Source organism: Gracilinanus agilis, chromosome 2 (genome assembly GCF_016433145.1).
Source record: "Gracilinanus agilis isolate LMUSP501 chromosome 2, AgileGrace, whole genome shotgun sequence".
Taxonomy (NCBI): domain Eukaryota; kingdom Metazoa; phylum Chordata; class Mammalia; order Didelphimorphia; family Didelphidae; genus Gracilinanus; species Gracilinanus agilis.
Genome location: NC_058131.1, coordinates 193,328,430 through 193,345,940, shown reverse-complemented (window position 1 = coordinate 193,345,940; position 17,511 = coordinate 193,328,430). Strand labels below are relative to the sequence as shown.

Genomic DNA, 17,511 nt, shown 5'->3' with positions numbered 1-17,511 from the left:
ATGATTGTTTGTGATGCTCAAAATTCAACACAAACACTAGATGTGATTGGACCAGGGTAGGATATAATGGTACTATTTCCTCTTATTTCTGGAAGCTATATTCTCTTAATCTAGCCATAAACTGTATTATACCTTTTGAGACTTGAGAATATTCTCTCCATTGGTGATCTCAATTACCCTATGTCTTCAAGTAAATTTTCTTCTCCCAAGTAGCTTTTTATGGAGATGATTAATACAATTCAGTTTCCAGTCCTGATTGCTCTTCTGAATGTATTCCAGACATAAATCTCCAACTACCTAAATGGTAACTACATCTATATGTTCTAGATCAAACTAAATAAATCTAAAACTATTATATTTTCTCTAAACATACATCTTCTGATGACTATATCTGTTGTAATAATGATTAACCTCCTTTCCCAGGTCTCTGTTCTCTACTTATCTTTACAATTTCATTGGACATTAATCCTCTACCCTTACTCTAGAATCCAGCCAATTTGCATTTTTGTGTTAATCAAATGGAATGCTCCATTTTTCATTCTAGTGTCTTTGAAATGGTCATCCCTGGTGCCTGAAAGGGATTCTGTCTTTCCCTCTGACTCAAAAACATTTTTTATGTTAAAAGTGAGCTCAAGAACCATTTTATGAATGAAGTCTATAGGCATGTGGTACAGTGAATAGAGCACTGAACCTGAAAACAAGAAGATCTGAGTTCAAATGCAGCATCATTTAATAGGCGTCACCCTGGGCAATGGTTAGTTTCCTCAGCTGTTGGTTAGTCGTTGTCCTTAGTTGAGGAACAAAATGACATGACCGGGTAATATCTTTTGATTTGTGCATAAATTGGATTTAAGTGAAGCAGAGTTACACAAAGTTCTCAGCCCTGTTCTCAACCACAGTCATGAAAAGTCCAATGGCAAGATGAAAGTCAAACTGACTGGTGATGGTTATCCACAGAGTGGAGGATTTTGGCATTTTCCATGTCTAACTAAGCTCTAAAGTACGCTGCAGAGTTTGCTGTCACTACCTTCATGGCCATTGAAGTAAATTGTCCTCATCTACCTCATCTACTGGGGAAAATCTTCATATCCCTGGCATATTTAACTCATTGATGGGTCTGAAGCCTGTTGGTTACTTTTAATCTAATTTAGTCTACCTGCCCAGATGGTTTACTGAGATGTAGATACTGTGCATGCTACAGCTTTTGAGAGGCACAGGTGAGAGCTGGGTGGCAGATGGACACCAAAAGATGAAAATGGCCCTTTTAGGACTTGGCAAGCCCTCACACCAGAGTACTAATCTTCCATTCATGGTTATAAACCCAGCTCCTTTACTCTTAAAAATGTTGTATTCCATGCCTTTTCATTGTTTTAATGTAGGAACTGCTAAATCTTGTGTTATCTTTATTGCATCTCCACAGTATTTAAACTTTCTTTTTAGATGCTTGTAGTATTTTCTCCTTAACCTGGGGAGTTACAAAACTTAGGTGTAATGTTCCTATAAATTTTCCTGTTGGGATCTCTCACAGGTGGTTATCAATGAATTCTTTCCAGTTCTTTTTTATATTCTTATCAAAACTTAAGGGCAATTTTCTTTAAAAACTTCTTGAAGAATAGTATTTAAACTCTTTTTGATTATAACTTTTAGGTAATCCAAGAATTCTTATATTGTCTCTTCTCAATCTCTTTTCTATTTTAGTTGCTTTTGTAATGTTCCCTATCTTCTATTTTTTCATTTTTCAAATTTAGTTTTATTATTTCTTGTGGTCTTAAGAAATTATCAGCTTCCTCTTGCCCAATTTTAATTTTTGATGAATTATTTTTTCAGTGAGTTTTTGGATTTCTTTTTTCTAGTTGGTTGATCTTTCATAATTTTCTTATTTTCTTGCATTGTTTTTATTTTTTTCCTAATTTTTCTTCAACCACAATCATTTGTGTTTTAAAATCTTTTTAAAGCTTTCCCAAGAACTCTTTGGTTTTGTGTCCATTTTATATTTTCCTTTAAAAATTTAAAAGTGGATGCTCTCTTTTCACCATCTTCTTTCTGAATATGAATTCTGATCTTTATTTTCAAAGACACTATCTGTTGTTGGGTTCTTTTTCTTTGGCATACCTATTTTAAAAAAAAATTAGCCTCCTAATTCATAATTAGTAGTTTTATTCAAGTATCAGGTTCTTCTCTCTGTGTGTGGAAGATAATATCTCAGAATTTAGTTTTTATTTGTCATTGTTATTGTTATTTCTTGTGCTCTCTGGAGGTTTTTGATCTCTTGGTTCTTTTAATTTCTATATTGTGAGTCACCAGCAAGCTATCACTTTCAGAACTCTGGTTTCTCTAGAGATTACAAACATGGAATAATATCTGAGTTTAGTTTTTTGTTGTTATTGTTATTTCCTGAGCCCTTTAGGTTGGTTCTTTTAATTTTTATATTGAAATGGCATCACTTTCAACACTCTTACCCCTCTGTGGTTTCTTCAGAGGTTATAAGCATTTTAGGTCTCTAACCTAGAGCCACAATCTTGGGATAATGTCTCAGAGTTTAGATTCTGTAGTTGTTGTTTCCAGAACCCTTTAAGGGGATCTTTGATCTCTTGGTTCTTCTAATTTGTATTTTGCAAGGGCCTTTGCACTCTTAACATTCTTATCTCATATGGTTTCAACCAAGGCTGTAAGCATCTTCTTAGCTCTTTGGCCTGAAGCGACAATCAGGAGCTCCATTCTCTCAGGTTTTCCTCACTTGAGTGTATTCATGCCTCTTCTCTTGCCATAGTTTGTCTGCACAGGTAGGCCCCATAATCTTCCCTCAGTCAGCTTCCCACAGAGTCAGTTGGTTGAAGGTTCTGAAGCTGAGGCTGTGGCCCACACAGCTACCTCCAGGCCTTGCTGGCTGTTTATTCAGTTGTTAGATATTTAGACTTGGTCTAGCTTTTCCTCAAGTTGTCTTACATTGGATAATGATTTTTCCTGACTCTTAGTCACTTTTGTAGCTTTAAAGTTCACTCAGAGGCACTATTGCTAAACATTTGTGGGGGAATTTGGAGAGTGAGTTAATCTTCTGTCCTGTTCCGCCATCTTTATAGAGTGCAATATATACTTTTATTGAAAATAATATCAGAAGTGTTCATGTTAGAAGATTTTAGTTAGTGCAGATTGCAGAAAGGCAAATTTAGTCTTGAGGTAATGAAAAATTAAAGATAATTAAAAAATAAAAAGTGGAATGGGCTCTTGGAAGTGGACTGCCTTAGGAGATAGTAGTTTTCCACTTGTTGGGGGTTTTCAAAAGCTAGCCACTAATTAGTTACATTGTAGTGAAGATTCTTTTCTAGATATGTATTGAACTTAATGATAACTGGGGTCCTTTCCAATAGTGATATCCTGTGAATTATTAATTTGTTAAATTTCTATGTATTTTTTTAGTAAAAATGAAAACTTGCAATTTGGCTTTATTGCTTTGGCATGCTAGCTCAAGTTAATCTCAGTTTGGGTTGAATCATAATATGAAAGATAAGGGTTGATGGTGAAGAGCTGGGTACATTTGTAAATTGGATGAAAACTGCCACCAAATTAGGTTTCTAGGAAATGTTTTAATTCTGTTTTGAAGCTTTGGTTAAGAAAGCCCGTCTTGTCTTCTGTAGGTTATCTTAGTAATTTGACCTTAAAAAATCCAACAAGAGTATTTGTTTTAATGAAATTTGAGTATCAAACAGTGGCTAGCTGGATTCTTCAAGTATGAGTATCCTTCTTAGAGCAAGGTAAGTTTGATACTTATAATAGTACATTGATTCCTTTTTTATTTCCAGGAAAACATTTAATGGCCAGAGAATAAAGAATATATTTTGGCTTTGAAGAATGAAGGTGTAGTACTAAGTTATTCCTAGGAAACAATATTGGTACCAGAATGAAAAACTTTTTTTCTATTAAAACCCTTAGAGACAGGAACAATGAATAGAGCTCTAGATTTGGAATCGACAGACTTGGTTTCAAATCTGAGTTGTGTTCCTTACTACTATATGACTCTGGGCAAATCATTTTTGTCTTTTTTTTTTTTTTTAAACTTTTATTTCCTGTCTTAGTAACAGCTCTAGAATAGAAAGACAAAGGCTAGGCAAGCAGAGTAAGGACAAGGCAATGGGGGCAGAATGACTTGCTTAGGGTCATATAGCTGGGAAATATCTGAGACAAAATTTGAATCTAGGTCCTCCCAACTCCAGGCCTGATTCTCTATCTGCTGTGCCATCTAGCCACTCTAATTTTCATCACTTGAAGCCCCATTTTTCTTATTTATGAAAAAAAGAAGTTGGCTTATAAGACCTTTTTTAACTCTAAATTCTGAGATCCCACGACATGTAGAATAAATTAACTTAAATCTCATACACAGGTAAAAAGCAAACTATAAGTATTATTTTTATTCTTTAAGAAATATCCATTATTCATTCACTTAACAAAATTTTATTATGTTCCTATTTCATACAAATCACTCTTCTGGGTCTACTTTTAAAATTAACCATAAACCCATAACTTGATTTTGTGAATCCATTTCAGTTGTGACCTGAAAGCCCTCTGATCCTAACTGATTATTATTTCTGGTCTTCCAAAGTGTTTCTAACAAAAATCTGTACAGTGTGCTAGAGGTCTTCCCTTAATAGTAAATGGATGCCATTGCAGGATGGAGAGAGGTATCCCATTGTCTTCTCTCATTCCAGGATCAGCCCACTCACTCCCTTTTCTGAGCACAGATTTCCTGGATGAGATCCTTTCTTGGGCAGGGTTATTTATTATTTGTCGTATCATGGTGTCTGCTTAGACCAAAGGATATTGTGGCACATTCTCATCAACCAACAAATACTTATTAAATACCGTAAAACACTCTAGTCCTGAGCTAAGCCTTGGGAATATGAGTACAAAAAAAATACCCAGATTAGAGGGCACTTACATTCTAATGGGAGAGACAAGCACACAGCTAAACATCTACAGATAAGAGTAAAATGAATAAATAAGAATCTGTGGAAAGCAGTTAAATACACAAAGTAATTAGGGAGGGAGGGAGTAGCAGCTAGGAGAATTGAGAAGGGCTCCATGTGGAAAAACAGAGCTGGAGCTGTGAGTTGAGGGAGAAGGATGCTGAAAGTCAGGAAAGACTACATTCTAGCCATAGGAACAAGGATCCTGCACTGTGATGGGAAGCCATACGGGAGCATCTTTATTGGTGTTAAAAGAGGTATTTTTTGAGTCAGAGCATGGCTTGGAATTGTTAGCAACAACTTCCTGTCCATTTGGAATGCCTCTTCTGCCAATGTACTATATACATACTTGAACAGATATACTAAGATCTGCACAAATGGTATGATCTTAGAAAAAGGTAATTTCGAAGGAAACAGTAACTACCAACTTACTCTGTCCTCTCTAAAATCTTTTATGGTGATTAGCACACACACAAGTGTTAACTTGATGAAATTACTAGAAGGGAACAGACTGATCTTTGCAACTGATTTTCTACAGCAGACTGCAACTTCAGAGGATTGCAGAGACACTGAGAACCTCCTCTTTTATTTTTATTAATTGATTGTGAAAATTTACTATTAAAAATTTAAAGTTAATTATTAAGAGACATTTTACTCAATAAAGTGAAACATACCCTAAAAATCCCATCCAACCAGATCTGATGATTATGACAAATAAAAACTATATTTCATTTTCATATTTTGACCAGTGAAGGAAAATGAAAGTCAACTGAGGGAAATTTTTAAAAAGATAGATTGAGAAGAGAAGGAGTGAATATGAATGAATGAAGGCTGAAAGGAAGGGAAGAAGATTAGAAGAAGAAAAGAGAGGGAAAAAGGCTAATGAATATTATCCTCTCAGCTCTTTCTTTTTTTCATGCCTTTTAAGAGTCTTTTTTCTTCCAAGATTGACCCTGTCTTAATCCAAATAGATATCATCTCATTCCCTGTTTTGCCATGGAAGCTTTCTTTTCCCTTGGCTGCTGTTATTGGTAGTTGTCATTCCTTGGCCTCATCTTCTAGGTCAAACCTGTCACCTGAGGCCCTAGTTTCCCTTCTACCCCAAAATACACAATCAAGAATAGCCTTCCCATCATTCCTTCCATAGTATAACAGCCCTTTAGCCTAGTCCCTACAAGGCATTTGACTTCAGTTTCCACAACCCCAACTCCAAAACCAAAACAATGTGCTAGGAATTTAGCTCTAGCATTCTTTCTTATGTGTTGTTGCTCTAGCCTTACCTTCTGTCTACAAATAATCCCATAGTTGCTATATGTGTTAGTTATTTAGTATTTTCAGCTTTTTAAAAATCATACAATCATGTTTAGATAAGGCTTTTCTCATCATTTTTGAGTTATCCTAGTATCACTTCTATGGTAATATTGAATGTTGATTCAGGACCAGAAAAGCATCTTCTGTGATCCAGGTACATCAACTCTGTATTTCTATAATCTCCCTTCCCTTGGGCATAAAAGAGTCTGTTACTATGGCCAATAGGCTGGCTTTCTTGCTCTCTCTCTCTCTCTCTCTCTCTCTCTCTCTCTCTCTGAGGTTATGAAGATGAGAAGAGAGTCTCTTGCCTTACTATTTCTTGAACTTTCAGAATTCTTAGAGTTATATTTGTGAATTTTTATCATAGAGAATAAAGGAAAGAGAGAGAGTGGATATTTCAGACACTTAATTTCAGAAAATGTGTTGGGTATAATATGAATGGAGAGTGTCAGAGTCTGACAAGACCTAGGTTTTTATTCCTGGTTCTAATACTTATTAGCTCCATGATCCTGAGCAAGTCGCTGGACACTAATTTTCTCCTATGTACAATGATTATAGTAACTGTATTACCTAACGTACAAGATTGTTCTGGGAAAAGTGCTTAGAAAACTTTAAGTGTCATATAAAAATGAAGTGATAATAATGTCATCCATCCATAGAATACATTAATTTTAAAACTGTGTTCCTAAGTGAAAGGTTGTGTGGTACAGTCAGAAGAGAGCTGGCCTTGAAGTCAGGAAGATCTAGGTTCAAGTCCTGTATGAAATGATTAAAATGATCATCAACAAATGACTAAATCTTTCAGAACCAAAGGCAATTTTCATTATTAAATTTCTAAGGAATTACTCCTCTGCATCAGGGGAAGGAATTTCCATACTGTTGAGTTCCCTACACTTGATTAAATCACAAGCCCTGTCCAAATCTAGCCAGTGGATCAGAGATTCCCTTTCATTCTCAAAAGATAAACTGAACTGATGCATGACTTATTACTGCAATTTTATATTTTTATTAATAGAAAATGTACAGTAAAAATATTGATAGCCCTTTGTAAAACTCATCAAATGTTTGATCTCTTTTATTAAAATTGTATTTTTCTTTCCAAAGTCAAAGCCACTGCTAGTGTCATTTATTAAAATGCATTGTTTCTCCAGCTAGAAACTCATGAGACATATTTATAGATAGGAAAATCTATGTTTAAATGTAGCAAAACTTCCTTACCATATGACAAAATAAGCATCATGTTTTTTAGTAGCTCTAATGATACACTTAAAAGTGATTTGAAAATCCTCTGCTCTATTCTAGAACATTCTAGAACATTAAGATGTTCTCATACACTTACACAGTGGAAATCTTGCCTTTATATCCTAATCTAGAAGTGGAGCCCTTGTATTTGGAATTCCGATGCCATGTTCTTTTTTATTCTCTTTCCAGCAAAGCCAGAATCTAATGGGTTTCTTGGAATTGATTTGTAGCTTAATGGTTCGTAGAGAGTATTGGATGTTCTTAAAAATTGTTGCTTTTTAGGTTATATTTATGTACTTGGCTTTTTTTTGTGCGTGTGAAGGAAGCTTTGTAGACAATTGAAGATGACTTAATACCTGTTTATTTGCAGGGAAGAAACACCCAATTATAACTGACAATTTAGTAATTGCTTAACCGTATTCAATTATTTCTTTTCCTAACTGGTTGGTGTATGGAAATTCAGCTTCAATCTAAAATGACTATAAATAACAATAAAGTCCAAAAAAATAAAAAGAATGTGATTTATACTAACTATATATATTGCCATAAAAGTGGATTCATACTTCACTTCAGATGGGAGATTGACAGTTATTCAGCCCTTGCTCTGAACGTGGTCCTTAAGAATATTCTTGTTATATAATAATAATAATAATAATAATAATAATAATAGTAATAGCTAATACTTACATAGTCCTTACTATGCTCCAGACACTGTGCTAAGCACTTATATTATTTGATCTTCACAACATTCTTATAAAGTAGGTGTTATTATCGTCCCCATTTTATAGATGGAAAACTGAGGGGAAAGTGACTTCTCCAGGGTCACATGGCTATTGTTTGAGGCCAGATTTGATCTCAGGTTTTCCTGACACCAGGCCTGGCATTCTTATCTATTATACCACCCCATTGTCTGAATACCAGAACAAAATACACAAACAAATTATAATTTCATTCTATATCTTAATAGATCTGTTTGTGTTTTTTTTTCAGTCTCTGAACCTTGGAGGTAGCTAGGTACCCTAATGGGTAGTGCTGGACTTGGCATTATGAAGACTATAGTTCAAATCTCTCCTCTGTTCTCAATCACTTTCAGCCTTAATTTTCCTCATATGAAAAATGGGGATAATAATTGTCCCTACCTTACGGAGTTGTGAGTATGAAATGAAATAACATATATAGGATTTGGGGGAGTCTTAATCACTATATATGTGCTAGCTGTTAACTATCATTTTTATGAAAATAGTAAATAGGACATTTAATGAGTTTGATTAGATGGAATTTTAAAGTTTCAATGAAATGACCACTTTGGGCCATCGGGTGGGATTCTATCACTAAAACACTTTGGCATGTGTGCATACATTACATTCCTCTCCTCCCTTCATTTGGCAAGTGCTATTGACAACAGCAAAACAATTATACACACATACATGTATAGACACACATATGTATACATGTGTACACACAGTATCCTGACATAGTTTTTTTGACTTAGGGAACTCTCGATGAGGTAATTGCATTTATAAACAATACTGATGGCAATAATTTACCCATATATAATTTATGTGTATAGGTGTATAAAGTATCTATATGTATTTTAAAAGTTTATATATTCCTTAAAAATATACATATACAGATACTTTAAATATATAGAGACTTTAAAATATACATATAATGGATTAAACATGATATATAAATTAATATAGAACATAAAATATAGAACATATGTAAATTAATACAATATATGAGCATGTAATTATATATTATCATATCTTTATATAAACATATATCATATACAATATTTTATAATACATACACAATATATTATTACATGTACATTTGTATATTTATATATTTTATGTATAAAAAGAAAAATATAAAAATAACAAATATATATTAAATATAATACATATAAATAAAATATATGCACATATATTAAAAAAACTTACTTTCTGTTTTAGAATCAATATCAAGTGTTGTTTCCAAGGCAGAAGAGTGATAAGGGCTTGGCAGTTGGGATCAAGTGACTTGCCCTGGGACACAGAAGTAGGAATTATCTGACTTCAGATTTGAACCCGGGACCTCTCACTTTTAGGCCTGACTCTCTATCCACTGAGCCACATGGCTGCCCCTTATATATTATTTTTAAAAAATATTTCCCCATGCTGCATATAGTACAAGTATTACTATTTCAATTTTATAAAAACTAAACCAAACGAAACCCAAGACTCAGAGAGATTTAGTGACTTGCTCATGATCTCATATTTAGTAGTTAACAATAGTGCTCCGTCCATTTTCCTTTGATGTTTAAGTTCACAAAAATAGGGACATGGACCCAAACCAGTGTCAGACAAAATTGAGAATTTGAAAAAGTTTACTTCGGAGTTTATTGCTTCCCACCTTTAGGAAAGAAATTCTACTGTCCTAGTTTCCTCTGGTGGGAAGAAAGTTATTCCAATTATTTAATGTTTCCCCTTTTGAGTTTTTGCATTTGAAAAAAGATGCTGTAGAAAGGAACACATCAACTTAATATTTCAGAAGGTGCCTCTGGACATACAGCAGGGAGGATCTAGATTTGAATCAAGCCTCAGGGCAAATCTTCCTCTCTGAGCCTCACCTTCTTCATCTGTAAAATGGGGATATTAGTCATACTTATCATATAGAGCTGTTGTGAAGCTCAGGTGGGATGTGTATATATGTATGTATGTGTATACAAATACATGCATATATGTGTACCTACTTTGATAACCTTGATGATTTCAAATAAATATTAGCTGCTAATATTACTAAAATGAAATTTCAGGTATCTTAGTATTTTGGGTAGAGAACTTGGCTGCAGCCTTCCAATGATCCTTTTTAGGGGCCCAATCACCCACAAGGCTGTACTTGTCAAGAACTGGATTGCTTAGAGATTTGCAAACCTTAAAGAGCTTTGTAAATACGAAAGAGGCTTGTTGCTGCTTTGTCCACTGTCTCATGTTGGAAATAGGCTGAGTTGCTGTAATTGCTATAATTTTGAAGCAGCATCCTGCTTGTAACATTATTTCTTGAACCAATTTCTCTATTATTGTTGGGAATATTACTGTGCTCATTTGAGGCAGAGATGATTTTTAAAAATATAACCTTAGGGGAGGAAAATCTTTGTCAGGGAATCCATCCTATTAAATCTGGAGATTGTTGAGACAGGTACTGCTTCAGGCTAGCAGTGTAGAGAGATGGTCCAGCCCATCAATTAGTTTTACCAGCTCACCCTGCTCCAGAAGTTTCCTCCTGAACTATTCAACAACAAATTCAATTCAACACACATTAAAAAAATACCTGCTGTTTTTAGCACCTTACACTATACATTAAAGATGAAAAGGGTTAAGAAAGAATAATTCCTGCCCTCCTGGAGCTCAGACTTTTTGAACTCATGGTATATACGTAGACAATTATAAGACACATCATTTCATAAAAAATGAAATAGAGTGAATAATAGCAATGATAAAACAAGAGAATAAGCATTCACTTCTTGGCTTGTGGTACATTTATGATCATCTGGTTATGGACTTCTGAATGGAGGCTTGGAGAGGTCCTCCCAGAATTTCCAGTTAAGGAGGATGCCCAGGCCAGCTGTCCCTTCGTTTCTCACTTGGCCGTGCTCCTTTGGACTTCTCCATCGTGGCTCCAGGAAGCCTATCATCTCCAAAGTTGACTTCAGCTTTGATACATACACACTTCATCAGTACCTCTGAATGGAGGTGAGAGCGCTTCCCCGAACCTCTGATGAAGGAGAGCATCCACACCAGCTATCTCTTTCCCTTTCCACCCAGTTTCACTCCTTTTTGGAGTTCTCCGTCTCGCCTGTTGCTAGGTACTTTCCTTCTCACTGAGTTTTCAGCTTTTGAGGTATTGTCTTTCCTCGTTAGAGTGGATGTTTTCTGAGGTCAGAGATTGCCTTTTTCACATGTGTACCATCTGCACTTAACCACAGTGCCTGGTGCATAGTAAATACTTAGTAAATATTTATTGACCAGCTGGCTGAGCATAGATTCAGGTTTTTGGAGCTCCTACTTTTAAACAGCAACAAGAGGTAGTTTGTTATTTCCTTGTTAATCCCAGGTGGAAGATGTCATGCATTCTTATACTGTTTCCAAAGAACCACAATTTAGTTAGTGATGACTATTAAAACATGATCCAGGAAACTAAAAAGTTACTACCAAAAGAAAATAGAAATGGACATGTCCTAAGGTTATACATTTAACAGCCTGGGAAGTCACTCCCAATACAACCCTTATGTAGCAGTTGCCAAATTATTATCATCCCTGAGCTGTTGAGTCACGGCTCTCACATACTTGCAGCTACTTGTTATATATTTCTTCCTTTACTTTTATTTTTCTAATATATTTCTTGCTTAGCTGAGTTGCTCTTTTTTTTTAAACTTTTTCTTATTTGAGTTTGCAGACATTTGGGGTCATCAAAAAGATGCTGATTGATTTAAGTAACCAAAGACCACACATTACTTTTTAACATTGAATTGTCATGTAATGCCATATAATATAGTATAATTTTGAAGAGTTGCCATGTGGCATAGGGGGTTAGACTTGTTCTGTTGACAATACTAGGAGCAATCAGTGGAAGTGACAGAGGCAGATTAAGACTTTGTAACAGTTAAATGACTAAAAGTAGAATAGGTTGCCTTGGGAATTAGTAATTCCCTCTCATTGAAAGTCTTCAAGAAGAGTCAGTTAGATCATTTTTTAGGGATAATGTAACAGAGATTCTTTCCTTATTAGGTGTGGATTATGCTGAATGACCTTTGAGGTTCTTTACACCTCTGAGATTCTGTGATTTTCACCTTAGCTTGACTGAGAATGACAGACTCAAAAGTCCAGGGTTAAATAACAGCAAAATAAAATTAAAATAGCAGGAAAGGGGAAAAGGGAAGATCTCACTATCAGCCAAAAAAACTACTTATCTAGGGAATTAGAATGTTTTCTTTTTAAACCTTTCATAGATTTTCTGGTCAACGAGCATGGACTGGGTAACAACTTGGCAAGAAACATGTAGCTATGATTCCTTTTCAGGTGCAGATATAATTAGATGGTCCTATGAGGGTCCGTCTAACTGTTCAAGCGTTTCATATCAGTGATCTTTTTGAAAATTAGTGCGACTGATGTAAGATGCACATATTTATGTTGGAATTGGGAAGCGAAAGTAGTGTTGGATTCCTTTGTGACTGTAAAGTGGTTCCCTGAAAGAGCCTTCATAGTCCCAGAACTTTGCTTAAAGGTTTGGATACTTGGTAAATAATACTAAAATTAAGAGTTCAAACCTCAGATGACTTCATACACAAAAGAAATTTGGTGGCCAGGATCCATTCGGTTCTCATCTTTATCCAGTGATAACAGTATGGATGCTTACTTTAGGGTGCCTCATCTATAAAATTGATGCATCGTTATTTATCTTGCAATGAATGGCCATTCAGTGGAGTCCACATAGATTTGGGCATGCACCGTCCTATCCTGAACCTAGCCATATTTTTTGGACCAGGTTTGAACCTGGAGCTCTTGGTCTCTGATGTAAGGCCTTACTTTTCTTACTTTATTGGCTTGTTAACCTCCCTCGCCCTAGTTATCCTAGGATATTTTTCATTATAGTGAATTAGATTATGACTCACAGTTTAGATTATGGCTCACAGTTCTAGGATTTACTCTCATTCCAAACAAAGGGGGAAGTTGTAAAGGCATCCAATGAACAATATGACTCAGGTATCAAGATAGTTATTTATTCCTTCACATAAAATAGAATGCTAAACATAAATTACAGTGTACATTAACGAAATTAATATGACTGATGGCATGTAGTAATTTAATGGAGTTATTGTCACAGTCTTCAGAGAGGTTAATATTTAAACCTCATCAAAATATAAAGTAGTTTGCAGAAGAATTAACTAGGCATTTTATGTTTCATTTCAGCTTGACACTGTCTAAACACTTCTTGGTACATATCTGTTGGTAAAACAAATCTAGCATACTCCAATCTTCTTTCTGGCAGCTGCCCTCTTCAGTGTGGAAACTTGTCCTGCCATCTCCCAGTTCTTTGTAGAAACCCAAGACTTCTTGTCTTTCAGCCTCACAAGGTTCTTTCCAAACTTGAACTTATTCATCGAAGGGTATTTGTTTGCCTAAAATCAGGAAAGAATGAACACAAATAGGCAGAGACAGCCTATTTGTCCCAGGTTAAACCTGCCTAGTTTTGAGTTTGGGCTTTCTATAGGGGCCAATGGCAGGATCAGCATGATCTGGGGTAGAGAAGGACCTGTCCTTTCTCACTCCTCTCTCGAGTCATATCATGGAGATGTGAAGAGATGGAGTAAAGGGGGTCACTTTTTTAGGAAGGGAAGAGAGAACCCAGTTGCTCCTTTTTGTGCCTCTGCTAAATCATCAATTAGTCCAAGTCATTAACTAATTAAGGGATTCTTGGTCACCTTAAAGTGCCAGCCCTTTAGTCCTGAGCCATATTTGACTGAAATCAAGGGGTCTTCCTCTTCCTAATTTTCTACATGATTGCCTAGAACTAGGAATAGGAACTGAGCATGCTTCTTGAAAATGGGGGAGGGATTCCTGATATATTAAAAAAATGAATAAATGAAAAAAAATTATCAGAAGCTATCTGCCAGGAACCGCCCTAGGGTTTGAGGTTACAAATTCAAAAATGAACAGACACTTCCCTCCAAGAGCTTATAGACATAATACATATTGGGTAGCTGTGCCCAAGAGAAGGAATTTTGAATAGTCAGTCCAGGACTATGAATAAAACCAGAGGGTATCCATTTTTATGCTCGTTGTAGTATCAATGGTAATATTGATTCGATTACCATTCCCAGAAGAATAGGTAGAAAGCTGGGAGTAGAGATTTGGGAGGGATATGAAGGTTGGAATGAGATACCTAATCTGGGGCCAGAAAGATATGGGTTAGTTGAGTTTTCACTTGACTCCCAATCAGATAAATTCAGCCAGTCCCTGGATGGAGTCCTAAAATTGTAATTTATTAACTGCCCTAGGTTTGGGATGAGAAAGCACAGTCTCTGGAGAGTTGTAGAAGGTGGAAAGAAGAAGAAATGAAGTAGACTAGATGGCAAGATGTTTAGGTAGACCCTGATTTCCAGGATATTGTAAGAATAGGATAGAATGGGACATATGTCTCTTAGAATATAAACTCTTTGATTGGGGACATTTTTTGTTTGTTTTGTATATTTTTATCTCCAGGAGTACAGGTACAAAGGAATTGGCATACAGTAGGTGCTGAATAAATGCTTTTTCATCTGTTCAAGTCTAAAGTGTCTATCTCGTAGTACTGTTATGTAATTCAAATGAGATAGCTAGTGCATATAATAATTTGGCACATTTTAAAAGTAATATATCAATATCTTTCATAATAATAATGATATTTGGTAATATACTCATGTATAGTAGCCATTATTTATGTAGATCTTCCTTCAAAGGGTGCAGATGGCCACTCTCCCATGCCTTCTCCTCTTATGTATTTCTTTTCCATGACTTTCTGTAAATCCTTTTTAGGGATTGACTCAATTCCCTGGAAGTCTTCCTTTAGTTTAGTAATTCATGGATGTCAGCCCTCAAGCCAGCCATCTCTTATGTCTTACTTTTGATCTGTGACCACCCAACCTCCTTTTTTGGGTCCTATGTGTCCTTTCTGATATCTCGTGACACTTATTGTTCACAAAGCATCATGGGTAATATGTTGGAGCCTTACCATGTGTCTTTCCATCGCGCTCTGGGTCAATTATAATCTTAATTCTTCTGTATGAATGAAAAGAAGTCTAAATATATATATAATGAGATCATCCCTCAGAGTCACTGGATTCTTTCTTTGGTTGAGTATGTCATTTTGGTTTTAGTATGTTTACTAGAATGAAAAATTATGCCTTTTTTTGTTTAAAACTGCAGGCCAAATGCACAGTGAAATCATGAATTAAAATGCTTAAATTAGAAAGCCAAAGAAATAATTTAAATAAAGAACAGGAACCAAGGTCATCATTATCTCTTGTTATAGCTTTATTATAAGTAAATTAATATTGAAACATATCAATCAATATTCCTAGTTTGAGATGGGAGGGATTTCTCTAAATATTCCTTGATCATAGAAACTTGCCCAGTGCTTATTCCTATCTCCTGCCCTCTCACAGTATATACCTATGCACACGTGACCAAATTAGAAAAAAATTTTCTTAATTAAGACTATTCTTTTATTCAGTATGAGTCTCTGCTTTCTTCAAATTATGGAAACAAACCTTCCTTCTTTTGCTCACTATTACAATTGTAGTCTGGTCTGAGAAGACAAAAATAATAATGATAAAGCAATGTAAAGTTTGCAAAATACTTCACATATGTGACATTATTTATCATCCAGCAACATTGAGAGGGAGAATTATTCTCACTTTTATCTCCATTTTAAAGATGAAAAAACTGAGGCAAGAGGTTAAATGACTTGCTCATGATTCTATAACAAGTAAGGGTAAGCAAGCCTCTGCTTCCTCTTAAGTCTATTGTTAGCTCAGTTTCTTCTATACCACTTTAATTATTAAGATGAACTGATAATAAAAGAGAAACCATATTCATTTACTGTTTATAAGTACCATGATGCTAAGTTACTTCTGTACATCTTAGAAGAAAAACTAAAATTCACAAAAATTAGGGAATTAATTAGTTTGTAATAATCAAATAATGACCTTACTTTTAGGCTACTTTGCAGTATATAAGGAAGCACCATGTTAAACACTGTGATGACTACTAAGAAATATCACAGTTCTAGTCCTCAAAAAGCTGAGGCTATATATATCTAGTAAATTAAATTAATTAATCAATTAATAAAAATTAATTACTTAAATTAAATTAAAATTTTAAAAATAAATGCTATATATGTTTAGTAAATTAAACTTGAGATATCATATATACACAAATATATGTGTATTGGATAATAAATGATTGCTGTCAAATGAGTGTTAAAGACAATTAATGTTGTCATGGTTCAGGAAGAGATATCTTCAAGTTGGGGGTAGTCAAGGAAAATTTTGTTATGGAGAATGGAGTTGAGCTGGACTTTGAAAAATGAGTTTGATTTACAAAGGGGGAGAGAAGGACATTCTATGCAGAAGGAAAATGTGACTAAAGATATTTTAATTCTCATGTCTGGGTAGGAAAGAATGTGTATGGGGAAAATGATGAGTTTAGCTGGAGTAGCAGATTAGAATAAAATAAAGAGTAAGTTCAAACAAGGAAATTTAAATGAAGGCAAGGAAATTAAATGTAGTTGATTAGGCACAATGATGGAAGCTTATGAGATAAAGTCAGTGGAAAAAAGTACTTCACTGGGAGACATTAGATCCCCTTAGTCTAAGTACTGTCATTTTTCTAGCTCTATAACTTTGGCAAGTAACTAAGTTTGGCAAGCAACTTCTTTGATTCTCAATTTTCCCATCTGTCAAATGGAATGATATTTGCATTACTTACATCAGAAGATTGTTGAGGATTAAATGAGGTAATGTTTTCAAAACACTTTGTAAGCCACAAAGTTCTAAATAAATTTGAGGTCTTTTTATTGCAAGTAAATATCTTGAATTTGTAGATCCATAAACTGTAATATAAGGTGGTGCTTGTAATGCTAAGTGAACCAAACAATATTTTTTAAATAAAAAATTATTTTTAAACCCATACTTTCTAACTTAGAATCAATACTGTGTATTGATTCCATTGCAGGAGAGCAGTAAGGGCTAGACAATGGGGGCAGGAGGGGGGTGGGGTTAAGTAACATGCCCAGGGTCACACAGCTAAGAAGTGACTGAGGTCAAATTAGAACCCAAGACCTACTATCTCCAGGTCTGGCTCTCAGTCTAATGAGCCACCTAGCTTCCCAATTCTTCCTTCCTTCCTTCCTTCCTTCCTTCCTTCCTTCCTTCCTTCCTTCCTTCCTTCCTTCCTTCCTTCCTTCCTTCCTT

The 17,511-nt window shown here is 35.1% G+C and overlaps 1 protein-coding gene across 1 annotated transcript in view; it reads left to right on the top strand.

The window, feature by feature from the left end:
• The window catches only part of ARHGEF10 (Rho guanine nucleotide exchange factor 10), a 249,896-nt gene that overhangs the window by 16,823 nt on the left and 215,562 nt on the right, over nt 1–17,511 (top strand). The window lies entirely within an intron of this gene.